The sequence below is a fragment of the Schistocerca cancellata genome, chromosome 8 (genome assembly GCF_023864275.1).
Source record: "Schistocerca cancellata isolate TAMUIC-IGC-003103 chromosome 8, iqSchCanc2.1, whole genome shotgun sequence".
In the NCBI taxonomy this organism is placed as follows: Eukaryota; Metazoa; Arthropoda; class Insecta; order Orthoptera; family Acrididae; genus Schistocerca; species Schistocerca cancellata.
The window spans coordinates 81833412-81840631 of NC_064633.1; positions in this window are offsets into that span (position 1 = coordinate 81833412).

Genomic DNA, 7220 nt, shown 5'->3' on the forward strand with positions numbered 1-7220 from the left:
CGTCCTTCGTTCTTCTTCTGCTGTGAACTTGTTTGGTTTCGATTTATTTCAGTTGTTTAACTTGTCTATCGTAAATCAGGTCCTATCAGTGAACCAGACTGTGCCTTCAGCCAGTGTTTCTCGTCTCTGTGAAGAGTTTTCAGACATTTTTGCACCAGGCCTTGGTTGCGCTAAGAACTATGAAGCACATTTGGAACTGAAAGTAAACGCGCAACCGAAATTTTTCAGAGCGCGCAATGTTCCCTACGCATTGCGTGATGAGGTCGCAAGAACATTACACGATTTGGAATCACAAGGTGTAATTGAACGTGTGCAGGCTTCTCTCTGGGCATCACCCCTAGTAATTTTGCAAAAACCTTCGGGAAAATTGAGACTTTGTGTGGACTTCAAGGCAACAGTGAATCCACAACTTGTGACTGCTATTTTTCCTTTACCCTGCCCGGAAGATCTTTTTGACAAACTGTTCCCGGGTAAATATTTTTCGAAGTTGGACCTAGCAGATGCGTACTTGCAAATACCGGTGGACGAAGAAACCCAGCACGTCTTGGTGGTTAACACGCATCTTGGTTTGTACCGATTCAAAAGACTGCCATTCGGGTGTGCCTCCGCCCCTGCATTGTTTCAGCAATATTTACAAACTGTTTGTGCGTCGGTCCCTTCTGCAGCAAACTATCTGGACGATATCGTGATCTCCGGAAAGACAGAAGAAGAACATTTAGCCAATCTCAGAACATTATTTCAGGTCTTGCGACAAAATGGTCTTCGCTTGCGGAAGGACAAATGTGTGTTTTTTGCTCGGGACTTACCCTACCTGGGCCATGTACTCAATGCCCAAGGCATACATCCGAGTCCAGAGCACCTCCGTGCCATACAAGACTTGCCTTCGCCGCAGAATTTTAAGCAGCTACAGAGTGTGCTGGGAAAAATTAATTATTATAACAGATATGTGCGCCACGCCTCTTCCATTTCAGCTCCGCTTAATCGCTTAAGCCGTAAAGGTGTTCCGTTCGTCTGGACGACGGAATGCGAACGCGCCTTTCGCCAGTTGAAATCGGCGTTGCTTTCCACTACTTGCCTTACGCCATTCGATCCCCAGAAACCCCATTTGTTGATGGTAGATGCATCGGATTTCGGGATCGGTGTTGTGCTTGCGCACAAAGACGGTTCGCACGATCGCCCTATTGCCTTTGCGTCCAAATTGCTGTCGTCTGGGCAAAGAAATTATTCACAGATAGAGAAAGAAGCTTTGGCTCTCGTATTTGGTGTTACTAAGTTTCATGATTTCTTGTATGGTCGTCACTTTACCATCATCACAGACCATAAACCCTTGACGTCGCTTTTTCATCCAAACAAGCCTGTACCTCCACGTACAGCGCAGAAATTCATTCGCTGGTCTATTTTCCTCTCGCAGTACCGCTACGATATCTTGTATCGGTCCACTGCTAAGCACGGAAACGCCAATGCGTTGTCCCGTTTGCCTGTTGCTGAGGATAGAGCATTCGATTCTTCCGAACTTGCTTGCATGTTCATTGATTCGGAAGCCGATGACGTGGTCGAATCGTTTCCGATTGATTTTCATCGTGTAGCTACAGCCACAGCTGCTGACTCTGTCCTTGCTACCGTTTTGCGTTTTGTTGCTACGCAATGGCCCTTGTCAAAGTCACGGATCGAGGATCCGTTGGTTCGCCGCTTTTTTGCTCACAAGGAGAGACTTTTTGTACGATGTGGTGTTTTGCTGTTGCGTTCTGATAATGATCAGTCCAGGGTCGTGGTCCCACGTTCGTTATAGTCCTCTGTCTTAAAGCTTCTCCACCAAGGACATTGGGGTATAGTGAGAACGAAACAACTTGCTCGTCAGCACTGTACGTGGTTCGGAATCGATGCTGCGATTACGAATATGTGCTCTTCTTGCATGGCGTGTGCCGAACAACAATCCGCACCACCGCGGAAATTCTTTGCATGGCCGAAAGCCACTACCCCTTGGCAACGCTTACACATCGATTTTGCTGGTCCATTCTGGAATGCTCGATGGTTGGTTGTTGTCGATTCATTCAGTAATTTTCCTTTCGTTGTCCGGATGTCTTCCACGACGTCTTCTGCCACCATCCAAGTGTTGTCCTCTATCTTTTGCATTGAAGGTCTTCCGCAGACTATTGTTTCCGACAATGGCCCACAATTCACGTCCGCAGAATTTCAGTCATTCTGCAAGGCCAATGGTATTCCACATCTGACGTCCGCGCCGTTTTCGCCATAGTCCAACGGTGCGGCTGAACGTTTGGTCAGGACTTTCAAGTCACAGATGTTGAAGCTGAAAGAGTCACATTCTCGGGAGGACGCGTTATTGCTCTTTTTGTCCTCGTATCGCTCTCAGCCCCGCGATGGTCGCTCGCCGGCTGAGCTGCTTCACGGTCGCCCTCATCGCACCTTGATGTCTTTGCTACATCCGCCGCATCAGGTTCCTGTGCAGCGGCAGACACCTGCTTTTGCCCCAGGCGACGTTGTATACTTTCGCAACTATCGAGGTTCACGGCGTTGGCTCGCAGGGCACATTCTTCGCTGTTCCGGCCGCGCTATGTATCTGGTTTTGGGGGCCTCTGGTGAAGTGCGTCGGCATCTCAATCAGCTGCGCCTCTGTCGTCGCACGGGATCTGCCGCTCCCCGTCTGCTTTCAGCGACGGTGCCGTCCGGTCAGCGCCCTGGGGACCCATCTACTGGCTCGCCTCATCCCCAGGTGTTACCGACGCTGCCTTCCATTTTGCCCCATGGCGACGCGCCGCCGCCGCCGCCGCCGCCGCCGCCTGTTCTCTCGCCGGCGTCGCCCGCAGTGGACGCGTCGCTGCAACCGCCGGGCGCCTCCCTGCGTCACGCGCCGCCGATCGCTTCCCGTGACCAGATGTCCTCCGCCATGGAACTCTTGCCCGCTCCGGACCATCTGTGGTCTTCGCCAGTCCGGTGCTCCGACTCGATGGAGGTTGAAAGGTGGCTACACTGAGCCACAGCGCCAGAGATCGCGCCAGAGAGTATTGATCCGCCGCCTCCACTGGCAGTGATTATTGAGAAGTAGCGGCAGGCAGTTCTTGCCGAGAAGTTGTGGTGGACACTGCTTGTCGTGAAGTCGGAGTGAGATGAGGTAGTGGAGAGTGTTGTTCCATGTTTTATGCAATGGTTTGATGGGAGAGATAGCAGATGTTGTTCCAATGGAGATATTTAATGATCTGAGTGCTTTTCGTCAATATATATGAAGGTAACAAATTCCCTGTTTTTTCTTTTTATTATTTGTGTGTCCTGAATAATGCATCATTACAGGTTCAGTCAACAAAGCATCTGGCTTGTGTTCTTGTATTAGAGTGTAATTTTGGTTTTCTTGCGTAATTATAGTTTTTCTAATTTTCTCTTATCACGTCAGTATAAATGGTATTTAAAATTTCTTGTCTTGTTGAAGAAGAACCGTGCCAGATGTGTACGTTGAGTCACACTTCCACACACAGAACAGCTACACTTGTGCTTTGTTGGCTTCGTAGGTTTTATAGTTGCTGGGGACTTAATTAATTAATTGTGTTAACGAAAATTTTCTTTTCATTCTTGTTGTTGTTCTATGCAGTCAGATAGCGTAATAATACTAGTCAGGGCCAGCCGTTTACGAGACTTGCGTAATCGGACTTACAGCTACTAAAAATATTTGCATTCTAAATAATTAAGCCCACATGCACGTGGCGACCGCTGCTTCGGATCGTCCCTTGGAATCTTCTGATTGTAAAAATAGTAGACCGTAGTATTGTTGTAGTAATTTGAGTTAGTAATTGTAGTCTATATTGCATGTGTAGATTTGGTAATTGGTATTCTTCTAATGGTATTTTTCAAAATTTATTTATTTTTTGTTGTCTTGTCTACGGGTTTGATAATTTAGTGCAATTATTTCAATTGTTCGTAAATCGTGTTTGAGGGAAGCATATCGTGTGAATGGTACTGTTGGTGATAACGTGTTAAATTCTCCGTAATTTTCGTATTGTGACGAGTTTTGTATGTTTTGCAAATGATTACGCGATCGATAAAAAAGGCGAAAATGATGGAAAGTCAGAATGACGAAATTGTTGACATGGCGAACTCGCCAACACAGGACAACAGTATCATGAATAATGGAGTTGAAAACAATTTAATAAGTCGGGAAGACAGTCCGGAACCAGTTCAAGGTTTTTCTCAATCAGAAAATTCACAGAATACGAGAGTAACGATAGAAGATTCTGGAATAGTATCGAACACAGATAGCTTTACAGCCATGACGAAGGAAGCTGGTTTTGTGGGAAATGTTAGGGGCGAAAGGAATCTCGAACAAGTTAATATGGAGCAGTTGATGAGTGCAATATTAAATTTTCGATCTGAATTTAAAACTGAGATGGGAACAATGGGATCACAGTTACGATCTGAATTAAAAACTGATATGGGAACAATGGAAACACGGTTTAGATCTGAATTAAAAACACAGATGGGAACAATGGAAACACGGTTAGACTCACTGGGATCACAAATGGGAACAATGGAAACACGGTTTGGATCTGAATTAAAAACAGAGATGGGAACTTTGGAAACACGGTTAGATTCACGAATAGGGACATGTTTCAAAAATATGAAAGATGAATTAAAGAAAGAAATCAGAGAAGAAGTACAACCGATTTTGAATTCTCACAATAATAGATTAATTGTAGTAGAGATTAGACAAAGGGAACAGGATAGAGAACAGGAGGAAAAAGATCGCGTGATAGTACAGAAATTTTCAGAATTAAATTTACAATGTGCACATGATAAGGAAGAAATACTTGAAAGAATCGAGGAATCCGTACCAAATGACAGAATAAATAACCTAACACAACAGTGTGAACAGTTAACTACTAAATGTGAGCATACCGAAACCCGAGTCGCGACACTTACGGAAGACGTAAATAAACAGAAAGAACAAATAGGTGACTTATCGGAAAGAGTGGAGGAGATTTCAGATAAATTGACAAATTTTAGTTTAAATGGGGACAGAGATTCAGATGATACAGCACCATTGCCATTTGCAGAAACCGAAGAGTACCAGAACATAAATAAGCATGTTGAAAATCAGGGAAAAATTAATGAACGCGTTAAAAGGGAAGTTGAGGCATTACGAAAGCAAGTCAATCAAATTGAAGGCGAAATCGTAGGAAAAGATAGCAGAAGAAATTTAGAATCACAGGTAGCAGAGGGGTTTGAAGAAAGTAATTTGTTTCGTGTACGGGATGCAACAAGAGAGCGCCAGGCGCGTGAATTTAACAATAATCGTCATTGTGACTGGGACAGACGCGGTAGGTCTTTGTCGCCACGAGGCGAAAACTTTGACTATAAACACTTTTTGACTGTTCGGAAATTTAAGATCTTCCGCAATTCTAAGAATGACATACATCCATGTGCATGGTTAGATCAATTTATGTACGCACTTCCACCAAATTGGCCACTAAGTCACAAACTGGAATTTATGTGTGGATATTTAGAAAACGAACCGGCGACGCGGATGCGCGCACTCATTAGAGATTGTAATAATCTGAATGATTTTTATCATGCATTTCTATCGGCATATTGGTCCGAAAACACGCAAGACAGAGTCAAACACAGTCTTATCATGGAGCGTAATTTCAAACAGTCTGAGTTCCGCACGCCAGCGGAATATTTTGAAGACATGATTCGAAAGAATCAGTTCCTTTCCAACCCTTGTAGCCCGACTGAATTAATTCGCATTTGTTTAACTAAGCTGCCACAATCCATAAGACAAATTGCTTTAGCTGGAAGATGTAAAGACGACATCGAGACTTTTAAGACTTTGTTGCAAGAACTTGAGTATGACAACGACGACGGGACTTCTTGTAACTTTTTCAGTAACAGTAATTACAATAGATATTCAGAGAAAAGGGATAGTGATCGTAACGGGCGTTATATGGGTAATTTTGACAATGACAGACGTAACAGACAGGACAATAGATACCAGCCTTATGACAATAACAGACGTTCTAACAGAAATTACACAGACAATTATAACAACGGTAATTCGTACCGGAATGATCAATCATGTGGAAACAGTAATCGGTATCACCAAGACAGAAATTATTCATACAGTAATAGAAATTCTTACTACAGAAATAACCAAGGTAGGAGATACAACAATAATTTCAGAAGTGACAGTCGAAATTACACAAGAAGTAGTTATGCAGACAGACAGGAAAATAGAAATTTTAATAACAGACACAACCAAGAATTTGCATCTAACAGACAGGAAGGACCTAATTGGCATCCTCCACGTGACAGAACTTCAGAGAGACAAGTGCAAATAGTAGAAATTGATCCGCGAAATGACGCGAATAATCAAAGACGTGACGCAAACAATCGACAATGACTAGCAGCTTCGGCTTCTGGCAGCAATATAGACGGTTCAGAAAGTAATGACACTACGGCTTTACACTACGTACGCCTGCAAGACATGAGAGACATTTTGTTAGACGAAAAGGAAAATAATGTAGACGCATTTTTACATCCTGTTATTGAAGTATGTGTGGGTAAGAATAAGTTCACTGCAGTTTTAGATTCTGGGAGCCCATTGAATGTCATTAGTGAATCAGTTTTTCGTATATGTGAAAGAACTATTGCCTGTCCTGTGTTACCTATTTCTAAAACTACAATTCGAGGAGCGATTTCTGGAAAAAGTGTAGAAGTTAAACAACAGACCAACCTAAATTTCAATTGTCAAGGATACGAATTTTCTGCTAATTTTATTATTGTTCCACTACTCAGTACACAAATTATATTAGGTATGGAGTTTCTTAACGCACATAAGGCAATTTTGAACTTTAAAGAAGGAAGTGTGAATTTGACTGTTGCCGGAATGCCGAAATGTTTGAAATTTTTCGAGTGTTTAACAAGATCTGAATCAGATACAAAATGTTTAAGGTTTCTTACTTCTGATGTTTTCGTGGAGCATTATGACGACAGTGTGTTTATTCATGACAATGACAATAGATACAGAGACGCGATGGATGATATAATTAATAGCGAAGAACTAATTAATGAAAAGGTTAAGAAAGCTGAAGTGCCAGATGACGTTACAAGAGAAGAGCTGCACCAAATTTTGACTTCACATGCTACAGTGTTTAGTCATCACACGGGAACTATACAAGGCTTACAATATTTATTTAAAGTAAAAGAACACACAC